The 10,112-nt window shown below is 44.3% G+C and overlaps 1 long non-coding RNA gene across 1 annotated transcript; it reads right to left on the reverse strand.

Annotated features, from left to right (window-relative positions):
- Nucleotides 1–1,496: 1,496 nt before the first annotated feature.
- LOC144892927 (uncharacterized) lies at nucleotides 1,497–4,768 on the reverse strand. The gene is made up of 2 exons (XR_013624065.1): nucleotides 4,602–4,768; nucleotides 1,497–3,232 (listed from the first exon to the last, which is right to left on the reverse strand). It is a non-coding gene; the product is annotated as an uncharacterized LOC144892927 (long non-coding RNA).
- Between the last annotated feature and the right edge of the window lie 5,344 nt (nucleotides 4,769–10,112).

Genomic DNA, 10,112 nt, shown 5'->3' on the forward strand with positions numbered 1-10,112 from the left:
ACCCCGCTGGTGTTAATTCAGCGATCGACCGGAATTCAAACTCCAGATCCTGGGATCCCAAGCCGACACCCTAACCGCTAAGCCAACACCGTTAAGATCTTCACTTTTCTCAACCAGAGGTGTTCAGATCACCTGGCAAATATGTGGGTTACCTTGTAAATGTAACAACGAACCGACTGAGGAAGAAGTCATTTGAATACAATATTAGAGTTATCCGCCATAAAGGATCACAAGGTGATTATGTTCACTTTTGTCAGAAGCCATTTTGCCCGTCATCCTCATCCCATTGAACTCGCACAGCGAAACTACCAATAAACACCCCAAATCCATGTTTTCTCCTACAAGGTCCTTATCAATTGACGTCCACTGGGTGTTATCAAAGTTGTTGGGGTTTTTTTTTTTTACCTCCCTTCTTTCATGTGCAGCACATGGTTGTGGCCGCATTGCTGGGGTGCAAACAGATCACTGATATGCAGTGCCCCCTGTAGTTCAGACCAGGGTGACGTGGCTAGCTCGCCTCTTGTTTTTCCTCCCCCACTTACATTCATTTGTTGGTGGATAGCATTAGATTGTCGTCCGGTTGAAGATTTGGAATCTTGCTTGGAAATTTATGCAATTCAAGGGTTCATAACCAAAATAGGTCTCTGTGCATCAATACGAGCGTAAAAGTACCAGGAGTACAGAATGCAGCAGTACCTTTGGTTCACATTATATCAGACTGTTCAACAGCCTTTGCCGATTAAGTCTTGCAATAAGGTAGCTGATAGAACAGTAGTAGCTGTTCACCTAATTAACGGTTTTTGTAGTTGAAAGCGCACCTCACAGGTGGAGTTCATGTCCCCACTATCAAGACACCTGCAAAATTGATGACACATACTCCACAAGCGATATCGACATCAACATTTCCTGCATAGGTGTGTTTACGTGGCAGGCGTGAGCTGCTTTCTCAAGTATTGCAAGCACTTTGCAATCAGCATTGGGGTGCAATTCAAAGCCCAACCAGGGAGTAGTGCCGTACGGATGGATTACAGCTCGGCCTCAGCGCCAACATTTGTCAGCAAGGTGCCAACGTGCTAATGGAGATGAGACATAAGGGTCAATGATGCAAGGCAAAGGTGCTGGAATGCCACCTATCAGACCCTTAGGTGCATTTAAGTTAAACACTCGGAAACAAATACATTGATAAAAGCAGGCAACCTTTCTGACACTCGACTCTTCACTTGGCAAAGTTTTCCCGTGCAATAAAAAAAAGATTTGTGTGCATAAACGACTAAAATCAATTCAAACTTGAATTCTGGCCTAGAATATATATATATAAATATATATATATATATATATATACATATATATATATATATATATATATATATATATACATATATATATATACATACATATATATATATACATATATATATATACATATACATACATATATATATATACATGTCGAGATCGAAGACCTCAAGGGAAGGAAGAAGAAGAAGAATCAGAGGAAGAAGAGCAACAATGTTTAATAAAATCGATTATATACACACGTGTGGAACGAGGCTCAAGAATGCGCCGCCTACACGCAGCGGGCAATTCCTCAAGACACTCGCTGAAAAATAAGTGGAAAGGCATTTCATTTATAGCAAAATATTAGACAAGAATCTGCGCTAAAGACATAGCACTACTGGACCATAAGGACAACACCTCCCATTGTCCCGTCCTATAGAAGGTCAAATTTAGACAACAAGATGTAAGCATAATGATAGGCTACGCTTTTTTTTGGCTATCTATCTAAACATATCAGACCCGAGCGCAGGCCGAAGTAAATATTCTTATACACTAGGCTAAATGGTAGATGAATGATTGGATACACATGCCGAATACCATTACAATCAAGTATATGTAATGTCTATATTTCTTCCGAGGTGTTAGGTTACGTCCTTGCTTTAGGAGACATACTGAAACTACAAAGATATATAATTAATTATTCCCTTTGTGAAGGAGGCGTTTGGATGACATCTTTTCCTGTACGTGGGTCGCGAACATTTTATCTACTGTTTGGCACATAATTCAAGGACTTGTTTATTGGGCTAAGGATCCACCCTGCACGTCGAGCCTCGAAACCACTTTTTGTCCACTCGCCTCTGCCTGCAGCTGAGTTCAAATCAGTTTCCAGAAGCACGATATATAATCTCAGATGTTATGATCAATTGAGTCATGGGGCTAAAACCCTAATGGCTGACAGTTCCTTCCTTTGTCTTGACAAGACACCTCCTTGGAAAGACACCAAATTCATCAATTAGTTACATGCCAGGCACGACATAGCGTCACGTATACTCAAAGAGAGAGATACCGGCCCTAACTGGTCGTCTAACATTCAACGCATAAATTGTTAGCCATAATTCGCGACGACGGCGCCTGGTTTGAGATTGCTGCCGCCCGCCAGATTCCGAATCCACCCTCGCTGCAGCGTAAGTGCGACCCAGTTGCCAGCCAGATTAAGGGGCCCTCTTTATGCAAGTGAGGTCCTCGCGAATTAGGGCAAACAATCGACGTTAAATGCCATCAAGCCTTGTACATGTGATTTGCTGGGTGGTGTAAATGGTGGTGAGGGTGGTTCTTCCGGATATCCCAGATACATGTTTTGCCATCCGCTCCTTACTGCTGGTATAATAGCAATGATTTTTAAAAGAACCTACACTTTCTAAATCACAGGTTAAATCATCCCAACTAAAATCATAATCATTATCAGAATCCCAAGCATCAAATAGGTTCATCGTTTTCCCCACATACTCCTTCCTTTTCTGCCGATTCGTTCCATTACTAATGCGAAACTATCTATTAGCCAATCATTCATAATACATAAGAGGCGTTAGCCAGTCCACGCAAGAGAATTTCAACACAAATATTACAGTCATCACAAACATCGATGCAGGCATTAGCCAGTAGCCCGTTCCCACATGGGATTTCAACACAAATATCACAGTCATCATCACAAAATTTAATACAAAATTCTGAAGCGCTGGTCACATCTGCCTTGTTGAAGGACCCATTCAGATCGACGGCCTCTGTGGTCAAGATCATGGTTTTCCAACGGCGGTTTCTTCATCGTCCATCCTGAAAAATACTTTCTTACACACACCATGATCAATTCCTAGCCCCCCCGTCCCACTAATTGGCATTTAGTTACCTTATCTCTCAGATGGTTGGCTTATTCATAGCCGCATTTCCTGTGTCGTGTCTGGAAATTCAAATGCCATATTTACTTTCACCAATTTCCGAAAATTCCTTCCTTTTAATCATCTTCCCTACATTTAATAATACATGATTTACCAAATTTACCTTGGGAAAAATGGATCCCAGATAACAAGTCCCTCCCCACTGTTCGGGTAGGTATGGATATGCTTTATTTCCGCAAATAAACATTACTCCATGGGGTGGGATAAGGGCCGAGGCCATGCATTTACCGATCTCAACGCGGGTGGCGCTTGGTGTCCCCCAAGATATGGTTAGCTTGGTTACGTTATGCTGGGCTTGGTCATCTATGGTTATTACAAGGGGGCCTTCCTTTTCTCTCCATCTGGTGTCGGATGGCAGGGTATGGGTACATTCCGAGGTTCCCATCTGAACGTGTCCCTTTCCTATAAGACACACCCGTCCCTTTTGCTCTGTCACCCAGACTGGATCAGGTGGTTTGTCTAACAAAGCCTGCTTAATGGGTGGGGTATATCGAAACTCCCGGGAACACACTGCCTGCGATTTTGGGCCTATCAGTTCCAAGGTTGTGGTCAGACATGGGGTACGCAAGGGTCCTGAGCACATATCTCGTAGGGACAGGGGTAGCACTACCATTTCTATCCCTGTCGTACTGGTGTGGGGAAAATGCATGCACACCCAACACCGTGATCGGTTCTGTACTTTCGCCATTGCACGGGTCACAGTCCAATACGTATTTTCCTTTGGCTTTTTCTTGCTTTCGATCCGTGGGTGCGGAATTAATATGTGTGAAATGCATGGTGGCCTATAATCGTAGGGGGAGCTCTGTGACGTCATGAATTCACATTGTAGTAATAGAGTTGTGCCGCTGTTCAGTAATACATGCGTGGTTAAATTGTTCGAGTCCTTTCCCCATTTGTAACCTGCCCTGGCCATGTTTACTATTGGTGAGCCGCCTTGTCGTGGCGCTTGCTTCAAACGACTGAGGGCAGCAAAACCTGTCTAAACCTACTGCCATTTAACGACGCTTCCCAGATGACGGCTCCCATACACCATTCTGGCACAAAATTGTTGCATCCCACAGATGCCACGATTATTTGAACAAACTCATTTTCCTAATCCACCCTTTCAATTTTCATTTCAATTTAAAGTCAATCCAATGTCCTCTATTAGCATCCCATGCACCTGTTGCAGACACCTGTTTTAGCCTCTGGCCCAATAGCTGCCCAATAAACAAATAATAAAAGGAAAATAACCTGATCTATTTATTGAAATAGACCTAATCCTCATGTTGGTCAATGTTTTTTTTTTTTTTTTTTTTTTTTTTTTTAACCCACTGTGGATCTGTGGTGGTGCGTTTGAGGTGTCTGTGTTTGTGGGTATGGCCAACTTACAATGTGTGACATGTACCCAGGACGACTTGCCCTCACCAAAACACCGCTGTTGGTGTGATCAGAAGAACTTGGTGGTGTGGATGGTGGTGTGGATAGGCTTGCTTGTTGGCTCCGGTAGGGCCTCCCGAACGCGTTCATGTATGCTGCGTGCCACATGGGATAGACCTATGCAAAACTTTAAAAACATGTCATCCATGATAGGTAATTCAAGGGCTGCCATATCCGTTGTTGGCTGATGCCGTTGACATATAGCGCACGAGCGACAGACCATGGTAACCACAGTCGAAAGGCCTGGTGCTGCCCAGGTGGAAGCGACCTGCCTCATCACCTCACCCCCCTATGGCACACATGGCCATTTGGATGCGCCTTGCGTGCCAACCATGGCAATAAAGCTCGCGGTGCCACGGGTTTGTCATTAATCGTCCACATTTGTCCTTCTGCGGGGCGTTGAGCTCCCAATTTAATCCAATTTTTGCTGTTCTACGTTTGAGGCCGCGGCTTGTAATTGTATTACATCGAACTCTGTAGGTGCGGATGTCGGAACGTCTGTCTTGAGGTGCCAAATTAATTATGAACCCTTCATTGTTGTCCAACACATGGACCGTTCGGTATTCAACATTGTATCGACGCCTTACTGGCGTTTTCCGCAGTCGGTCCATCATCCATGTACGACAGTACCCTGCCATTCCCAAAAATCGCAACGAACACACTAACTCTTCACTGTTATCCTTCACTTCATTTCAAAATTTCACTGTTATCCTATCAATACCTGGACAATTTTTTCCTTTCCTTCCTAGATACGCGAATTTCACATCAGTATAAACCCACTGGAAAAATTATCTGAAAAATAACTAGCCTCCCAAAAGCATTTCCCTGCAAGAGCGGGGTTAGCCTTGCGGTCCACATGACAATCTTTTTTAATTGGTGTGATTCCCATATACCCACTCCTGGTGGAGTTCTGTTCACCTGGTCTGCAGAGCCGTGATCCAATCTTCACCAGCCCCCAATCACCTTCTTATCACAAAACAACAGTCCATAACTAACCACTTTCCTTTATTTCCCGTCTTTTCCATCAACTTTTATAATCTTTTCCCCTCCCTTTCTTAGCAAACCTTGCAAAGTCACTTGTCATTGACAAATTATCCATCTAATTCGACTTTCCTTAAACATCTTCGCACTTTCCATGACCTTCTTCACACTTACTTTAAACCTTTTCTTCTGACACAACCCACATGAGTTATGAATACAATTTCCCTTTTCAGGCACGTGTCTAGTCACTCACAAAGTGTCCATAAGACAACGTCATCATATTTCACAGAACTCCACCACTCTATTAAATCCTAAGCATACCCAATGGGCAATCCACGAAAAAATCAAAGCATTTTCAGTCCCCTTTTTCCCATAAACTAGTCAATGTAAGTCAGCCAAACATAAACAAAGAGGTTCCAGCGAGTTGTGACCTCCATAACTCTAAACAACTCCGCTGGCACCTTTTAAAACAAACTTTCCCAGTCACTTATTAAAATAAAGTGCAGCTCTTGTCCGTAGATATACGTTAACCAAGGTTACATGAGACTTGACAACAATAGAATTTGGCTACCTACAGAAAAAGTACCTGCACAACACATTTACAAACCAATTCGTCCCCTCGTATTAGGGAACGTCACAAATGTTCCACCACAATTTACAGCAGGTGACCACCCACCTGCCTTCTGTCGAAGTCCAGTTCAATTTCCATTCACAGACAGACAGACAGACGAATCCCCAACGTACTAACAGGATGGTCTCACAGAGGCCATTCCATTCAAATCTGTAGGCTGCCACGATTCTTCCCGCCAGGACACACTATCATAGTCCCCATAGTCACACGACACGTCAGCAGACACAGTGAATGACATTCAACATCATAACAAACGCCGCAGAAACTGCTCCTCCTTGATCCATATCTGCAGACGCAGTCAGACACACCCAGTTGGACAGACAGACTGGCTTCACATTACAACTGCAAACATCCGAAATGACAACAGCTAACACCAAATATTTATTGTCCCCCTTTCAGGGAAGTCAAATCAACCCTCATTAAAGCACAAAACAGAAAACGACCATATACTCAGAGTATACACGAAAATCAAGCAGACAGACCGACAATCGAACCTGTCTTTCGACACTGCCGAACGACAAGTTCGCAGACACTGAGGGAGTGACCTTCGACCCCCAGTAGATACCGCGGACACCGCTTTGGTCCGCACCAGCAACTCCCTCAAAATCAGTGTTCAGAGACATGACTCCATAGACAGCCAGAAAGCCAGACAAATACGGACACACACACACAGAGATTAATATATTTTTACAGATTAATATACAGAGATTAATAGATTAATATGAACAATTAATATATTTTCCACATTCATCTTGGTCAACCCAACCCATTCTGGCTCTCCCCAAGAGCTCCGTGTCCGGACAGACAGACAGATAAACGGACCGGGTGAAACCATAACCATCCATCCTTCCGATTGGACTCACGTCCGCATCACATGTCATTTTTGCCTTCATTCAACGCATTCTGTCATCCCACGTCGGCCAAATACAAGCCCCGGCCATGCCGTTGAATAAACACCCTGTCGGTTGACAGCCTATTATTTTTGACTTTCACTCCCATTCTCCCTTGCTACATCTGGAGAGCCGTTAATGTGGGGATGTAATTGAACACTTGTTTTAAAGCCCTGTCTACACATGCTCTCCATAATATTCTCATTATTCCCTGTCAATTTTACTCATCCGGATTGCCCAACGCCCGCAGGCAATTTGGGGAATCCCTTGTCAGTCAATGACACACATCAATGACACACACACAATAAACACAAATACACGCTGCAATGACAGATCATTCATTCTCCATACAATACAGTATAAATTCATGCACACTCATGCACACTTCAATCCTACTTACCTGTGAACTCTAACACATCCAGTGCGTAGCTTAACTTAAAATACTCATTATTCTACCTTTCTTGGGCTAGTCCCTCCTGGTAGTCCTAAGATCGGGTCGCCCCCCGATTCCTAACCTTAAACGCAGTTCTCACGCCGGAGTAACTTAATACCTATTATCTATCACCCACATATGGGTCTACCTGCTTCTCACGCAGGAAGCTTACCTGAGGGATACCCCTCCTAATCCCGGGCGCCCTGTATAATCGATTCATTACCCACTGCTGCTCTGATTTATACTAAATTTGGTTCGGAATGCAAGCCATGTGGAACAGCCGACAGAGGTCCACACGTGTCCAAAGCAAGGCGGGAGGCTTCAATTTCGAGGTGCAAAAATGCGTACCCACCAAATTAGATGCCAGCAGGCCTCCCTCCCGACCTGGAACGTGAGGATCCACCTCGTCTGCACACCTGGATGTATCCCACTTCTGACACCAAAATTGTCGAGATCGAAGACCTCAAGGGAAGGAAGAAGAAGAAGAATCAGAGGAAGAAGAGCAACAATGTTTAATAAAATCGATTATATACACACGTGTGGAACGAGGCTCAAGAATGCGCCGCCTACACGCAGCGGGCAATTCCTCAAGACACTCGCTGAAAAATAAGTGGAAAGGCATTTCATTTATAGCAAAATATTAGACAAGAATCTGCGCTAAAGACATAGCACTACTGGACCATAAGGACAACACCTCCCATTGTCCCGTCCTATAGAAGGTCAAATTTAGACAACAAGATGTAAGCATAATGATAGGCTACGCTTTTTTTTGGCTATCTATCTAAACATATCAGACCCGAGCGCAGGCCGAAGTAAATATTCTTATACACTAGGCTAAATGGTAGATGAATGATTGGATACACATGCCGAATACCATTACAATCAAGTATATGTAATGTCTATATTTCTTCCGAGGTGTTAGGTTACGTCCTTGCTTTAGGAGACATACTGAAACTACAAAGATATATAATTAATTATTCCCTTTGTGAAGGAGGCGTTTGGATGACATCTTTTCCTGTACGTGGGTCGCGAACATTTTATCTACTGTTTGGCACATAATTCAAGGACTTGTTTATTGGGCTAAGGATCCACCCTGCACGTCGAGCCTCGAAACCACTTTTTGTCCACTCGCCTCTGCCTGCAGCTGAGTTCAAATCAGTTTCCAGAAGCACGATATATAATCTCAGATGTTATGATCAATTGAGTCATGGGGCTAAAACCCTAATGGCTGACATACATACATATATATACATATATATATACATATATATATACATATATATATACATATATATATATACATATATATACATATATATATACATATATATATACATATATATATACATATATATATATACATATTGTTACAGACGCGGTTTTAGATGTTAGTTTACCGAGCGGTTTGGTATTACCGCGTCCGCACAGGTACTCCCCGATTAGAACCCTATCCCGCCCGATTCCACTCGAACGTTGGCCAAATCACGCGATGCTAAATCAATGAAGGAAAGGACACAACGGCTGGGATTAAGGCAACGACACAAGGGGTACAGTTCTCAAGACCTCCGGAGGAGGATATAATATTGGTTATGCAGAAACGGGTAGATTACACGGCAAGAGGTAAAGCACAGAAAAGATGGGCACTTAGACACAGTCTTATCTTATTCCCGACAGACCACAGACAAACGGGACAAGACTGACTTACACAGGGATTGATGGCGGGGAAGGACAGGCAGTCGATAGCTCAAGGTGCACCTTGGCTCAGGGACAGGATACAGCACGGTCCGGTCCAGAGATGCGGGGAGGTATTTCAGCGCTCGGAGGTGGCGACTTCTCTCTCCAAGCTGGGGGCGCATCTGACGTCACCTCCCTCTTCCTGCGCTTGTCCAGCGGGGAGTGACACGCCCTCGGCTCGTTAGCTCCGCCCCAGATGGAATCGGTCCGCCGCTTCCATTGGGTGCGGGGGTTACCGGGCTCCGCCCTTGACGAAGAGCTGACAGCGAGCCCCTGCGTGGTAACCCCGTCGGAGCACATGCTCAATGGCGGCTAACCAAGCCGGAGTGAGGACGCACACTCCCCGCGCCGCCGCCGCTGTTGTTGTAGTTGTTGTTGTTGTACCATGAGGAAGAGCTGCGGGGAGGTATTGGGAGGTCCTAAACTTTCTAACGGTGCCATACAATCACATTCTGGTGCAACGAAGAGTCAGAATTAATGGAAACGAGTCCTTAACTGACATAGACTAAGAATAACTAGCAAGATGTCCTATAGTTGTCTACGTGAGATGCGGTGAACCTGGGTGCGACATTTAATGGGGGAAATAGGGGAAGGTCGGTTCTACAGAGTGTTGTTTACAGAAAATGGGACTAGGGAATGGGGGATTGGGGATAGTTGGGAAGTATTGGGGAAATAGGGGAATATTTACAAGCGGATATGGATGGAGGCCAAATCCCATATCCGCAACATTGCACCCTTCTCTACCTCGGGGCGTCCCGACCCGATAAATTTTTACCTACGTTAGTGTGGCACTC

The sequence above is a fragment of the Myxine glutinosa genome, chromosome 7 (genome assembly GCF_964187855.1).
Source record: "Myxine glutinosa chromosome 7, kmMyxGlut1.1, whole genome shotgun sequence".
In the NCBI taxonomy this organism is placed as follows: Eukaryota; Metazoa; Chordata; class Myxini; order Myxiniformes; family Myxinidae; genus Myxine; species Myxine glutinosa.